This window comes from Manis javanica, chromosome 10 (assembly GCF_040802235.1).
Source record: "Manis javanica isolate MJ-LG chromosome 10, MJ_LKY, whole genome shotgun sequence".
Lineage (NCBI taxonomy): Eukaryota > Metazoa > Chordata > Mammalia > Pholidota > Manidae > Manis > Manis javanica.
The window spans coordinates 43,644,690-43,665,884 of record NC_133165.1 but is presented as its reverse complement, the minus strand read 5'-3'; the positions used below and the strand labels follow the sequence as shown (position 1 = coordinate 43,665,884).

General features: G+C 41.9%; 1 long non-coding RNA gene across 1 annotated transcript; it reads right to left on the bottom strand.

The window, feature by feature from the left end:
• Positions 1-9,833: 9,833 nt before the first annotated feature.
• On the bottom strand, positions 9,834-16,192 carry LOC118969211 (uncharacterized). Its single transcript, XR_005057145.2, has 2 exons — positions 12,080-16,192; positions 9,834-11,791 (listed from the first exon to the last, which is right to left on the bottom strand). It is a non-coding gene; the product is annotated as an uncharacterized lncRNA (long non-coding RNA).
• Between the last annotated feature and the right edge of the window lie 5,003 nt (positions 16,193-21,195).

Below are 21,195 nucleotides of genomic sequence, written 5' to 3'. Positions count from 1 at the left end.
AGTATATTGTAGATTATGGATTGACTCTTAAACACAAAAGACTAGAGGCTTGTATTTCAAATTGTTAGAGGGAGAGCCAGACCCTCTCCAATGGACCCCAGGGGAACTGCAAATCCTAGAAGAATTAAAGCAATCCTTGGTCACCGCCCCAGTCCTGGCACTCCCTTCTTAAGAGAAGCCATTTCACTTGTTAGCTACTGTTCAATAAGGTTCCACGGTAGGGGTTTTGACCCAAGTCTGGGGAGGAAAGAAACAACCCGTGGCCTTTATGTCTAAATTATTGGACCCTGTCTCTTGAGGATGGCCTGAGTGCATCCATGCCATCACAGCCATGGCCATACTGGTAGAAGAGAGCAGGAAACTAACTTTTGGTGGAACCCTTGTGGCCAGTACTCCTCATCAGGTTCGGGCCATACTTAATCAGCGAGCTGGGTGCTAGTTAACAGATTCTCGAATTTTAAAGTATGAAGCCATTCTACTGGAAAAAGATGACCTGATTTTAACAACAGACACCTGCCTCAACCCGGCCAGCTCCCTATGTGCAGGGGAGGTTGAAGGTCAATCAGAATTGAGCCATAGTTGCATGGACCTCATAGAGTATCAGACCAAAGTCAGGCCTGATTTAAGGGAAACCTCTAGGTGGGGATATGAAACTTTATAGATTCATCCTCCTGGATGATAGAGGGCAAACAACATCCCCGATGATCCATCTGTGAAAAGGAGAGATTACCAAATAATTGGTCAGCTCAAACCTGTGAGTTGTTTGCTCTTAATCAGGCCTTAAAACTACTTTAAGATAAGGAGGGCATGATTTACACAGACTCCAAATATGCCTTTGGAGTAGTGCATACCTTTGGAAAAATTTGGAGAGAAAGAGGTCTCATAAACACTAAAGGACAGGAATTGATTCATGGGGAATTAATTAAGGAGCTTCTGGAAAATCTTGTACTTCCATCTGAGATTTCTATAACACATGTGAATGGTCACCAGAAAGGAAGTTCTTATGAAGCAACGGATAATAGGATTGCTGATGTAGCTGCTAAAGAGGCTACATCTGAAGATGAAATTAGATTTTTGAACCTCAATCCAAATATCACTAAAATTTCCTTGGTCCCAAAGTTTTCCAAGAAGGAGATAAAGAAGCTACAGGAGGTGGGGGCATCTCGAGATGAGAAAGGGAGGTGGACTTTACCAGATGGGAGAGAACTGATGGGCCAGCCTATTATGAAAGAGCTGATGGACATGTTACATAGAGGGAGCCATCAGGGTCATCGGGAGATGTGTGATGCTTTGCTAAAAGTTTATGGGTGTATAAGCATTTACGCCATTGCTAAACAGGTTTGTAGGAGCTGCATAATGTGCCAAAGAATTACTAAGAAGTGTATGAGAAAGCCAGTATCTGGAGAGAGACTCCCAGGAATAAGACCATTCCAAAGTGTTCAGACTGACTTTACTGAGATGCCAAAAGTGAGAAAGCTTAAATATTTAGTAGTGATTGTTGGCCATCTCACTGGATGGGTGGAGGCCCGCCCATTAACAACTGCAATGGCAGAATCAGTGATAAAGGTACTTTTAGAGCAAGTTATTCATAGGTTTGGGTTAATAGAAAATGTTGACTCAGATAACAAGTCATTTTACTTCAAAAGTACTACAGGGAATAATGATGGCACTCCAGGTACAGTGGGATTTCCATACTCCTTGGCATCCACCATCCTCTGGAAGGTAGAAAGAGTGAATCAGACACTTAAGAAGCATTTAACCAAATTAATATTATAAACCAAGTTTCCTTGGACTAAATGTCTTCCTATAGCACTCCTAAGAATCAGAACTGCTCCCTGAAAGGATTTTGGATTTTCTCCTTATGAATTATTATATGGGCTACCATATCTGGGAAGGGCAACAGACTTGCCTACTAAGGAAATGAAAGATCAATTTTTAAGGGAATATGTGCTGGCCATGTCTTCTACCTTATCTTCTCTCAGACTGAAAGGACTCCTCACCCAGACTCCCCCACTTGAGTTCTTCACTCACTGCTTCCAGCCTGGGGACCTGGTGTTAGTAAAATCCTGGAAAGACTGACTCCAACACAGCTGGGAAGGCCCCTACCAAGTGCTCCTGACCACAGAGACTGCAGTGAAGACGGCTGAAAAGGGTTGGACTCATTACATCAGAGTAAAGAAACTGGCTGAGGGATCTGGGAGCAGAGGAGAGAATTGGAAGGTGTCCCAGGTAGCTAACCAACCCTTCAGGCTGAAACTAAAAAGAACCTAAAAATGTTAACTTTTATCCTTCTAACTCTGTATTTCACAGGTAAGTCGCAGGAATCCCTAGAATGGGAAGGAACTACTGGTTATCCTGTCAAACTGGTAATCAATATTACTGAAACAGCAAACTCCCAAACCGTTAGGTTTGATGCTTGTCAGGTTCTCTCTTGTGGTGATCTAAGTGACCAAAGACAGCTTTCTGGAGATAATAAGTATCTATGTCCTGAATGGACAAATCTTAATAGAATAAAAAAGGCAAGGTGGAGCAGTGTTTGTTGGACTACCCAGTTTCAAGGGTGGATGGCCTCTCATGCAGCAGAAAAATCTTTAAAAAGAAAGCTCGTGATAATTGCCAAGACAGACAGTGTAACCCCTTTTATTAACTATACATAAACCTCAAGACTTAGACCCAGACCCTGTGATTGCTCCTCGTGTTTACAGAATCGGTGCAGATGTCATTGGAGTAGATCCTGTGGGAAGATTTGGTCTTAATTTAATCAAAGGCAAGACTTCACTCATAGTGGCCACCCCCAATCCTGAGGGAAATAATGAGCCAGAACTTCCACATAATAATCCTAGACTAGTTGCTGTGATAGAAATAAAAGATCTAAAACAGACTCTTGAAATAGAGATACTTATGGAGACACCAATGCCTGGGTAGAGTGGGTTAAATTTTCAGTACTCGCTTTGAATAAAAGCGATTGTTATACATATGTTTCTGGATGGCCACAGGTGCAAGTGGTCCCGGTCCCTCTCAGCTGGGACACAGACCCCACTGGGATGAACTGCATGTTGGCCCTGTACCAGGACAAGGACGCTTGGGGAAATGAGACTTGCAAGGGCTTGTCTTTACTCTTTCATGCACTAAAGAAGTCAGCCCTGAGGGCAATCCCCTCTTTTTCCATAAGGAAGATGAATCTCTCCTTATGCCTCTTTAGGCAAGGGAAAGTTTCACAACTCCTGTGGGGGAACTTACTGACTTGCACCCACATCCTAAATGTCTCTAAAGAGGGCAAATTCTCAAAATTTTTCATCCCCTGAGCAGATGTTTGGTGGTACTGTGGAAAGGGGAACCTGTGCTACTCATTGCCACTCAACTGGACTGGACTGGGCCTTGTGCTTCAGTCCAATTAGCTATTCCATTTACCTTGGCATTTCTCTCCACACCCAATGAAAAAAATTTTTCATAGAAATCACAGTTCATTACAAGGATTCTTGGATTTGAATGTATACATTGACTCAATAGGAGGCCCTAGGGAGTCCCTGATGAATTTAAAGCTAGAAACCAAATAGATTCAGGATTTTAGTCAGTACTATTTTGGTGTTAACCATCAATGAAAACATAGATTGGATCTATTACATTTACTATAATCAACAAAGATTCATTAACTATATCAGGGATGATTTTCAAGTGATAGGGAAATATTTACAAGGACAGCAATTTGCGAGGGCTAGTGGGTGGCTCCCCTCTGTCTCGACCCCTCCTCAACACAAACAAAAAAAACCACTCCTTTGGTTTCCCGCTCTGCCGAGCACCGGTTCCCAAGGTTCACTCCCTAAACCCCTCCCCCTTGCCTGCTCACTTGCTGTGCACGTAGGAATGTTATAGATAAGGAAGCCGAAAGATATATATTGCTCCCTTTGCCTTTGATCGGGACTGAGACTTTTTGGGAGATTACTCCCCTCTGAGCCTGCCAGTGTGAAATAAAGCCTCAACACTCCAAGACCTCGGAGAGCCACTTGGTTTTTCCGTCAGTGATCCAGTCCAAGTTTTTTTTTCAGTATTTTTCGTAACATTTGGTTCCCTCCCTGGGAAACCCAACCGCACTGGCTCTTTGTTGCCACTGGTTTGGGGCAACGGTGGGGCGGTGATGGAACAGGAGATCACAATGGTGAAGGTTTGCCCTGCCTGATCTTTGAGCAGTCTCCCACCTGGTCGCCCTGGGCCAGCCCCACTCCGCTGTTCTGCCAGACTCAAAGGGGCTTGGCATGTGAGGACCTGGTTTTGACATCGAATCCAGTAAGGACACAGGGCACCTGACCCAGCCAGTCCCACCCATTGGGGTGGAAGGGGAGCCTGATCACCTCCTGGAGACTTATTAGAAATCTCACAGGTAGACATTCCCAGGGGAGGAATGTTTAAACTCTGGTCTGTGTGTGTGTGTGTGTGTGTGAGTGTGCGAGTGTGCAGGGTGGCTGAAGTCATTCAGTCTGCACTGAATCTGTGATTACATGGCCTGTGCTACAGAATCTGCATGTGCCTTCATCCACTTTTGCATTCAGCCATCATAGTATATCAGTGATTCAGCTTCGGCTGACCTGGCCTGGGACTTATATGGGTGCACCTTAATCAAGGCTGGCCAAAGTCTCCGGGAGGAACGTGAATGGACTGACATCTGATTGGTCTCCTCTCTCGAGGAGGCATCCCTCCCTTGTCTGTTGTCACAGCACCATCCACAAACACATCATGGGGTCAGGGCATAGTAAACCCACAGTCCTTGACACTATGATTAAGAATTTCAGGAAGGGATTTTCAGAAAACAACAGAGTAAAATTAACTCCCTGCAGGTTGAAAACCCTGCGTGAATCTGTATTACCCACCTTTAGTGTAGGGTGGCCTCTAGAAGGAATTCTAGACATCCCAACAATCGACTAAGCCTGGAGGGTCATCCCTAGAGCTCTAGGTCATCCTATTCAGTTCCCATACTTTAACTCCTGGTTAGAAACTGCCCAGACTCTTCCTCCTTGGGTGCGATTCACTTGCAACACGCAAGGACAGGGTAAGGTCTTAGTTGCCTCAACAAAGAAACCAGCAATCAACAGAAGACTGAACCATTGCAAATTTTTACTAGTGACCTGGAGGAAGAGCTAATATTGCCCCCGCCTTATGTGTCCCCAAGGCTGTCAGCACCCAGCCTCTGGTCCCTGATACCCCACTGCCATCAGCCTCCCTGCCAACTCCAGAACCAGTGAATCCACTCCCCCTCAGACCAGCAGCCAGACTGCACCCAGAGCTGGGAGCAGGGGCCCTTCAGATGCCAGTGGAAGAGATGCGGAAGCCTGAAAAACATAATAAGTATGGGACCATCCAGCCCAGCCAGTCCATGTTTTAGTATCAATCCTTCTCCACAACTGACACCCCATCAGAAAAGCCACAAGCCCTGGTTGATCTTAGGTAATCCCTCTTTCAAATCCATCAGACAACCTAAAAAATCTGTCAACCGCTTCTTGCACCCTGTTCACAATGGAAGAGAGGAGGCAGCCTGTGTCCTTGGTCGGGGTGCATAGGCTGAAATTACTGTCCCCAAGGAGTACCCCAAGAGGGACTTCAGCACCCCTGAGGGACAGCACCAGATACAGCAAAGCAGGACGCCCTCCTCCAGGGGATCAAAGCTGAGTCCAACAAGCCTATGAACATGACTAAAGTTTCTTCAGTCACTCAACAACCAGAAGAGTCTCCTGGAGACTATTATGAGAGACTGTGTGAAACTTATCACATCTGTACCCCTTTTGACCCTAAGTCACTAGGGAGCCAGCAGATGGTAAACACCTCATTTGTAGCCCAAGTTGCCCCAGACATCATATTAAAGCTCCAAAAGCTTGAGGGTTTCACTGGGATGAATATCACACAGCTGATTGAAATTGCCAACAAAGTATATATGAACAGAGAAGTTCAAGCTAACAGGGATGCTGAAAAAAAGAATGAAGAAAAGGCCAGTCTTCTGGCAGCTGCCCTGAAATAGAGAGATAGGCAGAAGTCAGAGAGAAGCCAGCCACCAAGAGGGGAGAAGCCCAGGACTCCCTTAGCCAAAGACAAGTGTGCTTTCTGTGAAGAAAAATGGCATTGGAAAAATGAATGCCCCAACCGAGGCAAAGCCCCAAGGCCCACTTGCTCCTGGGAGGAGCCTCACAGGAAAGGCTCATTGGCCTGGCAGAAACAGACACAGATTGACAAGGGCTGGGTTCTCTCACACTCGGCCACCATGAACCCACGGTCAAAATTAAAGTGGGGGGCCAGAACATGACTTTTATTGTTGACACGGGTGCAGAACACTCTGTGGTTCACTCTCCCTGTAGCCCCCTTCAGTGAAAAAGACTACAATTATTCTCGGAGCCACAAAGACAGTGGCAGTATACCCTCTCACAAGAGGCAAGGGCAGGCATCCAGGAACACCTGATCAGACTCAGACAGGCAGGCATTCTAATCAATTGTCAGTTACCCTGGAACACCCCACTTCTAACAGCAAAAGGAGGAGAGTATCAGCCTTTTCAAGACCTGCAAGCCATTAATAGAGTGACTGTTTCTTTACACCCAGTGGTTCCAAATGCACACACCCTCCTCAGCCAGATTCCAGAGTCTGCCAAACAGTTCACTTGCCCAGACTTAAAGATGCCTTTCTCTGCCTCTGGCTGTCCCCACAAAGCCAACTCTTATTTGCCTTTGAATGGACTGAACTGGATAAGGGGCAGCAGATGAAGTTAACATGGATGAGGCTTCCACAAGAGTTCAAGAACTCACCCACCCTCTTTGGAGAGGCATTGGCTGCAGACCTTGCCAAATTTATGAGAGATGCCACATGCTGCACCCTCCTGCGGCATGTAGATGTCCTCCTCTTTGCCAGTGACACCCAGGGAAAAGGCCCTCCTGCAACTCCTGTCAGACTCAGGATACCAAGCCTCATAAAAAAAGGCACAAATCTGCCAACAGCAAGTCCGGTACTTAGGCTTCCCCCTCACCTGGGGAGATAGGGCATTAAGGCCAGAGAAAAAAACGGTTGTTAACTCCTTGTCCCAGCCCAGAATGAGGGGGGGCGCATGAGAATTCCTAGGGGCCGCAGGGTTCTGCAAAAATCTGGATTCCCACATTCTCAGCAATGGCAACGTCCCTCTGCCACCTCCTGGCAGGGGGGGCAGACTGAAAGCCCCAGTCTGGACAAAAGAGGCAAGACCTACCTTCTTGGAAATAAAAACTGCTTCAGAACAGGCACCACCACTAGGCCTGCCAGATATAAAAAGGCCCTTCAATCTCTTCATACATAATAAAGGAAGCAATTCTGCATTGCAAAAAATATCAAAAGGAAAAGAACCCTATTACACAGGGGAATCCAATGGCAGATGAAGCTGCCAAAGCAGTGGCCAGTAAGGAGGCAGGGAGAGCTCCTTCCTTCACTATGGCCTTAGCACCTCTGGTAGAGGCCCCTTAACCCAGGTACACTGAAAAGGAGAAATATTGGGCCATAACTGAGCCACTTTAACTGAAAAGGGATGGTTGATGTTGCCAGACAGATGTATCTTTGTCCCAACTGTAACCGGGATGCAACTAGTCAGAAAATACCACCAGCTCACCCACCTGGGAAAAACTGCACTGGAGGCCCTCCTCAAAAGCAATACTACATCAGCCAGTTGCCAGCACTATGCCGAGCAGTGAGTAGACACTGTGTAATTTGTGCCAGAAATAATGCTTGATCTGCGCAACGACTCTCACCTGGTGTCCAAAGAACGGGGGTTGCCCCCTTTGAAGACCTTGAGATAGACTTCACAGATGTCCAGTCAAGCAGGGGACTCAGATACCTCCTGGTAATAGTGTGTACATACTCTGGCTGGGTCGAAGCCTTCCCAACCAGAACCTAATGGAGCTGGGAGGTAGCCAAAGTCCTCCTGAGAGAAATTGTGCCCTGGTTTGGCCCACTGTCCACAATCCACAGCGACATTGGGCCTGCCTTTGTAGCAGATGTAGTGCAAATGTTAACTAAATCCCTCAATATTACCTAGAAACTTCACACTGTATACAGGCCACAGAGTTCAGGGAAAGTAGAGTGAATGAATTGCACCCTCAAAGGAACGTAGCTAAATTTTGCCAAGAAACTGGCCTCCCATGGCCAGATTTACTGCCCCTGGCTCTCCTGCATGCTAGCCACACACCTGGAACTCAAGGTTTTTTCCCTTTTGAATTAGTGTATAGACACCCTTCCCTGTATCTAGGAAGCCTCCCAGGGAACCTACACCAAACAAGAGATAAGGGGGCAAGAGAACAACTCCAAGCCTTGGAAGCCACCCTAAATAAACCACAACAATACACTATAGAAAGAGCCCCGATCTCTCTAGGAACCCCAGTACATTCCTTCCAAGTGGGGTCTCAGTCTGAGTTAAAAGATTTGAAAAAGGACCCCCTCATACCTCAGTGGACTGGCGCCCACATCGTTGTTCTAACTACTCCTACTGCCCTCAAGGTTGCAAGCATCACTCCGGGGATCCATCATTCCAGAGTGTAAAGGGCCCATCATCCTTACGAGGAGGCACATCAGTGGGAGGCCCAGCCAGACCTCCAGATCCTCTAAGCCTCTGCACCTGATGATCCTGCTCTAATGAACACCTGTGCACAGCGGATCCTGGCTCTCATCAGAGTGGTGTCTTTTATTCAAGGCATTAGACTCTGTGCTGTTGCACCCCTGGACTGGACTATTCCTCAAAAAGTTTCCCTTTGTATTGCCTATTGGGTAATTGTTAAGCTGTTTTACTGTGCTTACCTGTCTCTCCTAGCTGGACCCAAGTCTCAGCCTGCATTTCCAAAGCACCTTTCTGTAATGTTTAATTGTACAAAAGTTATAAAGTGCATAGTGGGCCTGAAGAGAGCTACCTCCTTGTCCCTGGTGAGATTTCCTAGGCAGAACAGGCTGGCCCTTTATTGATCCCTGCTCTAGTTGAGCTCAGTGTAGCTGGATCAGCTGCAGTAGGCCCAGCGGCTCTAATAGAGGAAATTAATCCAGATTTAGAGCAGGTTGAAACCACCATGATTCAGGCACAAAATCAAATTGATACCCTGGCTAAAGTAGTGTCACAAAATTGTAGAAGACTGGACCTCCTGTTCATGTCACAGGGATGCTTATGTGTAGCCTTTGGAAAAGATTGTTTTTAATGTAAGTCTGGGTTAGGAGCTCTTTAGCCAAAGTGAAAGAAAACATCCAGCGTAGGAATAAAATGTTAGAAAATAAAAGTCTTAGTTCTAGGGATGGTTTGAATAGAATCTATGGCTAACAACTCTTCTAACTGGCCTTGCTGGGCCAGCAATTCTGCTGTTCCTTAGACTATTGGTGGGACCCTGTATATTTAACTGGTTCATTACCTTTATCAAGGAATGCATTTCCTCCATACAGCTCATGCATATGTGAAGCCATTATAACCCTGCCATAAGCCAGGGAGATGATGTTCCCCAAAAGTGTTTAAAGGGGCATCAGAGGGGGCAGTGATAGGGAAAGATTTACAAGGACAGCAATTTACCAGAGCTAGTGGGTGGCTCCCCTGTCTTGACCCCTCCTCAACACGACAAAAAACCCTTGGGTTTCCTGCTCTGCTGAGCACCAGTTACCAAGGTTCACTCCCTAAACCCCTCACCTTTGCTTGCTCACTTTCTGTGCACATAGGAATGTCACAGATAAGCATAAAGATATACATTGCTCCCTTTGCCTTTTTTGGGGGCTCAGACTTTTTGAGTGGCGTGGTCCAGCTGCGCCTAGTCGAGCAGGTCCTGAAGTGAGGAAGGGGGGCGAAGAAAATAAAGACAGAAAGAGCTGGGAGGGCTGACGCTCCCACGCACGCCAGCAAAACTTTAATGAAGGTCCAGGGTTTATATAATGCAGTGGGGTTACATGATTCCAGGACATAGCATTATCCAATAGACAATCAAGCACAGTATTGACGTCAGCAGTAGCCAGGCAAAGGTAGGCTCAGCAGGGTTCCAGTTAGTTGCTCATGGAATGCGTACAGAATGTTTTGTTCTCCATTCCTGCCACATCAGCAAGTGGGGGAAGGACATAGCCTGCTCCCCACATCTCCTTTTTTTATTTTATGAGGGTGACAGTGCCTGTCTTAGGTGTTCCTGGAACACTCATCTGGACTGACCCATCATTGGTACCCACATTCCATCATGAGGGCCCTGTCTTAGGTTGCCAGAGGTCTCCAAGACAACCAGTCATTGACTATCCTGTCCCCTTCTCAATATCCGGCATCGGGGGGTGACTTTTCAGCTGAGACATATGTAGCTCTGCACCAAGGTGCAGAAATGCTTTTGAACTCATTTTTAGGAAACAAGAACACAATGAGAAACATACACACAATGGCTGCACATAATGATAACAGAAAATGAGTCAAGACTTTAGAACTTATGATTTACAAGTTGGGGGGCCATCAGCAATTTCAAATGATGCAGGTCTCTTAAGGCTTGCTGGTTGAGTTTCCACATGCTGCAAAGGACAAAAGGCCCTAGTAACAGCAACAAAAGCCATAAAATGCTTAGGGTTAAGAGAGGTGTGACAGCATGCCAGAGACTATTCAGGGGGCCCCTGAACATGTCTTTTGTCTGATTTAATATATCAGATGCAGTTTTGGCTGTAAATAAGATATGATTTAAATAGTTCTGTGGTGGCCGGGAATATAACTCCCCCTTTTTTGTTTTTTCCAAATGAGCTTTAAGGGTGCCATGGGCACGTTTTATAGTGCTTTGCGGATTATATGGTATCTTAGTTTTGTGGGAAATATGCATTACATGGCTGAGATTGAACATGTTGAAAGACAGACATAACTTGTATGTATATATATATATATATATGTTTTAACAGACTACTAGTTAAATTGCTTACATACATTAACAGAATAGGAATACAGATACATAACAAAGGCAGACTTACAATTACTAGTTATCTCTAATGAAACTAAAAAAACTAGTTAAAGAGCTTAGGCATTTGTAAAAACTTATTGACAATATGAGGGATATCATCTAATTGATTTTGGGTAGTTTGAGAAATTGAAACAGCACATTCTAAGAAACTGATCACATCTTACATGCTCTTTTAACATCAAACAGTCCACAGCAGCGCGATTCTGAAGCACTGCAGCTAGCAATTCTCTCAGTTTTTGGTTGAGTTCAGATAATACAGAAGCAGTCAAGTTTGTTGTTTTGCTATATGCACAGGCCAGCTTAGATATCTCTTTCTGCATTCCAATGACAAGTCCAGGAACTGGCAGGAGGAATGCAGCTGCAATTGCAACAGCAGCAGGATCTCAAAGTGTCAAGTTTTCATGACAATCAGATGGCAGAGCTAGAAGCTTCTTGTGCTTATATTCAGGTGGTCTATTAGAGCAGGAAGAATGCATCCCACCTCACAAATACCTTGATAGTGTGAAGAAAGGGCTTGATATGTTTTGTTATTACACAAAAATACCCAACCATTTGGAAGTCTATATCTAGAAGACTATTTTACAATGATTGAAGAATTGCAATAAGAGGGTAGATGAGTACAATTAATACATACACAATCAGTAATTATAGTAGTATTAACAGGTAAATTTAACTGGGCATCAGGAGCAAGCACTTTAGGGGGAAGAGTGATGTTTATGCCTGAGATATTAGTAAACACCGTAAGAGAAAGTCTTATGCCTATTAAATTCTTCTTCAACAGTTCACTGATAGAGGAATTTCTTGCTACACAAAAAGATGACTTGTGCAACTTTTGGCTCACGAGTTGTTGTAACTACAAGTTAGGTGAGGAAAAATTATTTTCTGGAATGAGTGATATATTTAAATACACCTAATTACTCTTATACAATATAACAGGAGTTCTTTTTTGAAACTTTTCACAAGTATAACTGCCAATATCTTCTCGAGACTAAACTGCTTTATAAATATCATAATGATCTCCATCTCTAACAGACCAATCAGCAATATCATTCCATCTAAGTTTTCTTCTATCATGTGTCTATACATTTCTTCTGTAGTATGTACACACGTAAGTGCCATTATTGGAAATAAAAAAAGATACTATTATTTAGTGGGCTTCAGTTTTCCGTGTTTGACATGCAGACTTTTGTTGAGGTTTTTTGATGGTCACCTTCTGGAATGACTCCTCCAGAGGATGTTGATGTTGGAAGTTCTCCTTCATATCGTATCTGAATTCATTTTCTGGGCGGCCAGATTGATCCTCTGTAAAAACACAAGCAAACCCCTTGCCCCACACCTTGATATGATCTTTATGCCATAGTGAAGAACTCATTGGAGACTACCACACAGGAAGTGTTGTTGTTTCAGAAAAGGAAATATTATCAGAAAAATGTACCCCTACCAATGGCCATCTATCACCCTCCAGAAGATCAAAATTAAGGATATGTAAAGCATGCACCAATCGTCAACTTGCAACTAATTTTATCATATCAGGGAGTAATCCCCCCTTCTTTGTATTAATAATGTTTAAGAATAAGATCACAATATTCAATGAGAGCTTGACTTGTAGAATTGTATGAAATGCCTGTGTTATGAGTGATGTTATATAGCTGAAAAAATGTAACACAGAGAGGTAAACTGGAGCATTGTCAGTCAGCTTAAGAGATAAAGCTTAAAACATTTTATCAGCAACACTTGAAACAAGAAGCTACAAAATGTCCTTAGTTTACTCAATCCTAAGTAACCAGTACTCAATTTGCTGAAATCTAGTTCTTCACTAGTTTAGTAGTAATTAAACAGTGATTATAAACAAGAAAAGATTTATAAATGACAGTGGTTAAAGATTTGATGAGAACTTACTGTAAGATAGTTGATATATGGAAGTTTGGATATTTATGTAACATAAAACACTCAGTAATAAAATCGAGCCATTATTTCTTTTGACAGCACTTTTTAGGTAAGTATGTATCAGGTAAATAAGCCAAATTAGTCAAATATTTTCTTTGATGAGGAGAAGAAATTCTACTGATAAGTTCCAGGCGCCCTCTGGAAAATATCAGTTAATTGAGAGGTAAAAATACCTTTTTAAATTTTGGTTTTGGGAAGCTGTCAAAAGTTTTTAAGGCACTTGCCTAAATAGAATTATAGTTATTAAATAAAACTTATTATTTAACTAGAATGATAAGAAAGCTTAAAAGCAAATGCAGAAGGTTACATAGTTGTTAACACTTAGCTTAGTCTTTTTAATATTAAGATCTTATTTTCTTAAATACTCAGACAATTCATTAAGACTTTAAGCATAAGAAACTGTTTTAATGAAACAGAGAACCCTTTGCAATCTTTCAATATTAAGAGCAGACTAACAGTTAAAGAATACTTTGTCTTTCTAACTGAAAACAAAAGTCCAATTTTGCTGTGTTCTCGATATTCAGACTCACTTGCTTTGATTTCACATAGCATGATTGTATCTGTAAGAATATAGTAATTTATTCTTCATTTGCCTCATGGTCCCAAGCACATAAGCCAGTGAGAATTATATTATGCCTGGGCTTGCCTGGGGCTTGACTGGGTTTATCCTGCCTTATCTCTAAACATCTTGACCCTCCCCCAAAGCAACAGGCTGAGCGGATGCGCCACAACAAAAGGCACCACACTGCTCTCTCTCTCTTTGTCTCTGTCTCCCTTTAAATAAATAGCTGTACTTTAGAATTAACCTGATTTTACTCAACAAAATAAATTTCCATTCTTTATACTTTCTCTTATTAAAACACACATCTTTAACATACCAAAATATTTTCCTTATTATATTAAGTAGTCTTCATTAGAACTAAAACCATTTGCTACCTTAACCTTCATTGAATACTGAAAAACAGGCCACTGTAACTGTTACACCAGCATTCTTCAGATTGATACATCTATTAACATATTTTATCATTTTTGGAAATGTGCTTTACAGCACAATTTCTCCTTAAGTACAAAATATGTCTGTATAACTTAGCAAACTTTAACAATTTTGGTTACCACAAAAATTCTCAGGCTGTTTGCAAATATATACATTGTTATAGATTAATACAGTATTATTATTAAAAAGTTTATTTGCTACACTTTACTTATTTTTAGCAACCATGCTATATTACTTATAAAACTTTCACCACACATCAAAGTCAAGCCTTTCTTTAAGCATTTTCTTGAAATATTTAATAGGTAACATTAACTTAAATGACTTTAAGTAAACTATGGCAGCTAATAACTATGACATGTCCATTTCAGTTAAGCTTAAATTAGCATTAATGCATAATACTTTTTTATTAGCTTTTCTGGAAATTTTAGAATGCCCAATTTTCACAAGCACTTGTTTTTAAATCAATTTTATTAATACCTTCCGGAGGTAGAAAATATTTTTGTTACACGCTTAGACACACAAACATACAGACCGAGACATAATGACTACAGTTAGCAACACTTTTCATATAAATACATATACACAGACAAACTGACATAAAGATTTGTTTCTAATATTCAATGGTCTTCTTTCTTCTTAGTTTATTTGATTAAAAGTACTTCAGTTTTCAAGAATACACTCTAAGGGCAAGCAGTTTTCATAACTGGGTTAAGGTTTAGATGGCCCCAGACTAACAGGGCCGATGAAGGCTGTGAACTGATAGGGAGGGACTGTGTGTCCAGGGGGCTGGAAATGAAATGCAAGTACAATTCTAGCTCCAGTCATTTAAAGCCAGGCTGTATTGCAGAAGATAAATTTCTTCTATCTCAGGGAGTTTAGTTTAAGACTTCTCAATTCTCAAAGATAATGATGAACTTAATAAATAGGATAGATGTTCACTAAAAGAATTTAGAAAACTAGCTCCATATTGTAGTAGTTCATGGAACTTTTGACTATTTTCTTCCCTTGTGGCAAAATATATTTAGCTGCATAACATTATATTGCATACTTCTTTCAGGGGCCAAGCCTCTCTAATCAGAGTTTGTACTGGGAACAAGTTTGTGTGCAGAAGATAAGATACCTCTTTTTAGAGTTTAGGGATCAAATTGCTCTCAGTCAGTTTTCCTAGTTTTTTCTTCCCGAGCTTTAGTCATTCCTCAAGAGGCCCCAGCCTGTCTGATAAATGCAGGGACTGTGTGACTTTTCACCACTAGAGCCCTGATCTGAGTCACAAGCTTGTTTTGGCTTCCCTGGGGCTGCTGAGGAGGAAATGCTTAGCTCCAGGATGACTGCCTCTAAGGAAAGCAGTTAATAGAATAGAGCTATTTACATGTTGATCTGAGGGTTCAGCTTAATCACAGGCTCTATTTACATTACACAGGAGGAAGTAACTCAGGCCTAAGAGGACTGCTTTGAATGAGGAGCAAGGTAAAAAAGCAATCTTTAAGGTCAATGATAGTCATTCCAGTCTTTTGGAATAATACCCGGAAAAAGGGAGGCCTTGTAGTAAAGGTCCCATAGGTTTAAGAACTGCATTAATTTGCCTTAAGTCATGTAAGAGTCTCTAATTAAGGTCCACAGGCCAAATGTGTCCACGGGAACCTTTTTTGGACCATGGGTAGAATAATAAGTTTGTAATTCCTCTCCTACTTTATTCCATAAATCTGTCTACTACTTTATTCCATAAATCTGTCTACTGTCCTGTCTTCTGGAAACCATGGGCAGACTTCCTTAATAAAGTCTAAAAATCTTTCTAGTTGGGACTTCCCTACTTTAATTCCCCTAACAGCCAGTAATTTCTTCAACCCGCAGACATAAAGCTGTTTGCTTTTTGCCTGTCCCATATTGGACTCCCAGAAAAATCACTTACCACTCCACGTTGCGTGCCCGCCTCTTTCAAGCGTCTTCTCTGGTTACCTTGGCCAAGCCTTTCTCTTCTCGACATGGAGGCCCTCACCTTCTCCCTCTCCTTCAGGTCCCTGTTCGGGCGCCGCTTGACGCGGTCCAGACGCGCCTAGTCGAGCAGGTCCTGAAGTGGGGAAGGGGGGGCGAAGAAAATAAAGAAAGACAGAAAGAGCTAGGAGGGCTGACGTCCCCACGCGTTGCCAGCAAAACTTTAATGAAGTTCCAGGGTTTATATAATGCCGTGGGGTTACATGATTCCAGGACATAGCATTATCCAATAGACAATCAAGCACAGTATTGACGTCAGCAGTAGCCAGGCAAAGGTAGGCTCAGCAGGGTTCCAGTTAGTTGCTCATGGAATGCATACAGAATGTTCTTTGTTCTCCATTCCCGCCACATCGGCAAGTGGGGGAAGGGCATAGCCCACTCCCCACATGAGAGATGACTCCCCTCTGAGCCTGCCAGTGTGAAATAAAGCCTCAACACTCCCAGGCCTCCGAGTGCCGCTTGGTGTTTCTGTCAATGATCCAGTCCAGGGTTTTTTTCAGTATTTTTCATAACACGAGAAGTAGCTAGCCAACTAGATGCTACCAGCAGGATGGCCTGGGAAAACAGAATAGCATTAGATATGATGTTAGCAGAAAAAGGAGGAGTCCATGTTATTTTAGGAGGAAAATGTACTTTTATCGCAAATAATACTTTCCCTGATGGTACTATGTGGGGAAGTTGGGGTTCATATGGCCAGGATCCTCACTGAACTTAAACCACCTGATGATGTAACTGAACTGTTGCTGGGCTGCCACTTCCACACCTGTAGGCAATAAGCTATTATTGCACTATATAGAGAGCTTGGCCAAGTGGAGGCAGAGAGGCTGGACCTCCCGCCGGAGAACAAGCTGGGTAATAACCATTCACCCCAAGAACGTTTTGCTGTCATTTGCTTTCTTTCTTTTTTTGAAGAACATTATGTTTACTAGGTTCTCCCCTACCCCAAGTCCCCCCACAAACCCCATTACAGTCACTGTCCATCAGCATAGTAAGATGTTGTAGAATCACTACTTGTCTTCTGTTTGCACAGCCCTCCCCTTTGCCCCAACACCCACATTATACATGCTAATCATAATATCCCCTTTCTTCTTCCCCACCCTTATCCTTCCCTACACCCCCATTCTCCCCAGTCTCTTTCCTTTTGATAACTATTAGTCCATGCTTGGTTTCTGGGATTCTGCTGGTGTTTTGTTCCTTCAGTTTTTCCTTTGTTCTTATACTCCACATATGAGTGAAATCATTTGGTGCTTGTCTTTCTCTGCCTGGCTTATTTCACTGAGCATAATACCCTCTAGCTCCATCCATGTTGTTGCAAATGGTAGGATCTGCCCTCTTCTTATGGCTGAGTAATATTCCATTGTGTATATGTACCACATCTTCTTTATCCATTCATCTACCGATGGATATTTAGGTTGCTTCCAATTCCTGGCTATTGTAAATAGTGCAGCGATAAACATAGGGGTGCATCTGTCTTTTTAAAATTTGATTGCTGTGTTCTTAGGGTAAATTCCTAGGAGTGGAATTCCTGGGTCAAATGGTAAATATATTTTGAGCATTTTGAGGAACCTCCATACTGCTTTCCACAATGGTTGAACTAATTTATGTTCCCACAAGCAGTGTAGGGGGGTTCCCCTTTCTCCACAACCTCGCCAACATTTGTTGTTTTTCTTTTGGATGGTGGCCATCCTTACTGGTGTGAGGTGATATCTCACTATGGTTTTAATTTGCATTTCTCTGATGACAAGCGATGTGGAGCATCTTTTCATGTGTCTGTTGGCCATCTGAATTTCTTCTTTGGAGAATGGTCTGTTCAGATCCTCTGCCCACTTTTAATTGGATTATTTGCTTTTTGTTTGTTGAGGAGCGTGAGCTCTTATATATTTTGGATGTCAACCCTTTATCAGATCTGTCATTTATGAGTATATTCTCCCATACAGAAGGGTACCTTTTTGTTCTATTGATGGTGTCCTTTGCTGTACAGAAGCTTTTCAGCTTAATATAGTCTCACTTGTTCAGTTTTGCTTTTGTTTTCCTTGCCTGGGGAGATATGTTCATGAAGAAATCGGTAATGTTTATGTCCAGGAGAATTTTGCCTATGTTTTTTTCTAAGAGTTTTATGGTTTCATAACTTATATTACAGGTCTTTGATCCATTTTGAATTTACTTTTGTGTATGGGGTTAGACAGTGATCCAGTTACATTCTCTTACATGTAGCTGCCCAGTTTTACCAGCACCATCTGTTGAAGAAACTTCCATTTCCCCATTGTATGTCCATGGCTCCTTTATCAAATATTAAATGACCATATATGTTTGGGTTAATGTCTGGAGTCTCTAATCTGTTCCACTGGTCTGTGGCTCTGTTCTTGTATCAGTGCCAAATTGTCTTGATTACTGTCGCTTTGTAGTAGAGCTTGAAGTTGGGGAGCGAGATCTTCCCCACTTTCTTCTTCTTTCTCAGGATTGCTTTGGCTATTTGGGGGTCTTTGGTGTTTCCATATGAATTTTTGAACTACTTGTTCCAGTTCGTTGAAGAATGTTATTGGTAATTTGATAGGGATTGGACCAAATCTGTATATTGCTTTGGGCAGGACGGCCATTTTGATGATATTCATTCTTCCCAGCCAAGAGCATGGGATGAGTTCCCATTTGTTAATGTCCTCTTATTTTCCCTTAAGAGTGTCATAGTTTTCAGGGTATAGGTCTTTCACTTCCTTGGTTAGATTTATTCCTAGGTATTTTATTTTTTTGATGCTATTGTGTATGAAATTGTTTTCCTGATATCTCTTTCTATTGGTTCATTTTGTTAGTGTATAGGAAAGCCACAGATTTCTGTGTGTTAATTTTGTATCCTGCAATTTTGCTGTATTCCAGTATCAGTTCTAGTAGTGTTGGAGTGGAGTCTTTAGGGTTTTTTATGTACAATATCATGTCATCTGCAAATAGTGACAGTTTAACTTCTTCTTTACCAATCTGGATTCCTTTATTTCTTTGTTTTGTCTGATTGCCATGGCTAGGACCTCCAGTACTATGTTAAATAACAGTGTGGAGAGTGGGCATCCCTGTCTGGTTCCCGATCTCAGAGGAAATGCTTTCAGCTTCTCGCTGTTCAGTATAATGCTGGCTGTGGGTTTATCATATATGGCCATTATTATGTTGAGGTTCTTGCCCTCTATTACCATTTTGCTAAGAGTTTTTATCATGAATGAATGTTGAATTTTGTCAAATGCTTTTTCAGCATCTCTGGAGATGATCATGTGGTTTTTGTCTTTCTTTTTGTTGATGTGGTGGATGATGTTGATGGATTTTCGAATGTTGTACCATCCTTGCATCCCTGGGATGAATCCCACTTGGTCATGGTGTACGATCCTGTTGATGTATTTTTGAATTTGATTTACTAATATTTAATTGAGTATTTTTGCATCTACCTTCATCAGGGATATTGGTCTGTAATTTTCTTTTTTGGTGGGGTCTTTGCCTGGTTTTGGTATTAGGGTGATGTTGGCTTCATAGAATGAGTTTGGGAGTATTCCCTCCTCTTCTATTTTTTGGAACACTTTAAGGAGAATGGGTATTATGTCTTCTCTGTGTGTCTGATAAAATTCCCAGGTAAATCCATCCGGCCCCAGGGTTTTGTTCTTGGGTAGTATTATGCCTTCTCTGTGTGTCTGAAAAAATTCCGAGGTAAATCTGTATGGCCCTGGGGTTTTGTTCTTGGGTCGTTTTTTGATTACCGTTTCAATTTCTTTGCTCGTAATTGGTTTGATTAACTTTTGTATTTCTTTTTTGGTCAGTCTTTGGAGGTTGCATTTTTCTAGGAAGTTGTCCATTTCTTCTAGGGTTTCCAGCTTGTTGGCATATAGGTTTTCATAGTAGTCTTTAATAATTCTTTGTATTTCTGTGGGGTCTCTTGTGAAGTTTCCATTCTCATTTCTGATTATGTTGATTTGTGTTGATTCTCTTTTTCTCTTAATAAGTTTGGCTAGAGGCTTATCTATTTTGTTTATTTTCTCAAAGAACCAGCTCTTGGTTTCGTTGATTTTTGCTGTTGTTTTATTCTTCTCAATGTTGTAAATTTCTTCTCTGATTTTCATTAAGTCCCTCCTTCTGCTGACTTTAGGCCTCCTGTATATTGCTTTGGGAAGTATGGCCATTTTGAAAGTATTAATTCTAGCCAAGAGCATGGGATGAGTTTCCATTTGTTAATGTCCTCTTTAACTTCTCTTAAGAGTGTCTTATAGTTGTCAGGGTATAGGTCTTTCACTTTTTTGGTTAGGTTTATTCCTAGGTATTTTATTCTTTTGGTGCAATTGTGAATGGAACTGTTTTCCTGATTTCTCTTTCTATTGGCTCATTGTTAGTGTATAGGAAAGTCACATATTTCTCTGTGTTAATTTTGTGTTCTGCAGTTTTGCTGTATTCCGATATCAGTTCTAGTAGTGTTGGAGTGGAGTCTTTAGGGTTTTTTATGTACAATATCATGTCATCTGCAAATAGTGACAGTTTAACTTCTTCTTTACTAATCTGGATTCCTCGTATTTCTTTGTTTTGTCTAATTGCTGTGGTGAGGACCTCCAGTACTATGTTAAATAACAGTGGGGAGAGTGGGCATCCCTGTCTTGTTCCCGATCTCAGAGGAAAAACTTTCAGCTTCTCGCTGTTCAGTATGATGTTGGCTGTGGGTTTATCATACAAGGCCTTTATTATGATGAAGTACTTGCCCTCTATACCCATTTTGCAGAGAGTTTTTATCCCGAATGGATGTTGAATTTTGTCAAATGCTTTTTCAGGATCTCTGGAGATGATCATGTGGTTTTTGTCTTTCTTTTTGTTGATGTGGTGGATCATGTTGATGGATTTTCAAATGTTGTACCATCCTTGCATCCCTGGGATGAATCCCACTTGGTCATGGTGTATGATCCTTTTGATATATTTTTGAATTCATTTTGCTAATATTTTATTGAGTATTTTTGCATCTACATTCAACAGGGATATTGGTCTGTAATTTTCTTTTTTGGTGGGGTCTTTGCCTGGTTTTGGCATTAGGGTGATGTTGGCTTCATAGAATGAGTTTGGGAGTATTCCCTTCTCTCCTATTTTTTGGAACACTTTATGGAGAATGGGTATTATGTCTTCTCTGTGTGTCTGATAAAATTCTGAGGTATATCCATCTGGCCCAGGGGTTTTATTCTTGTGTAGTTTTGTGATTACTGCTTCAATTTCTTTGGTGGTAATTGGTTTGTTTAGATTTTGTGGTTCTTCCTTGGTCAGTCTTGGAAGGTTGTATTTTTCTAGGAAGTTGTCCATTTCTTCTAGGTTTCCCAGCT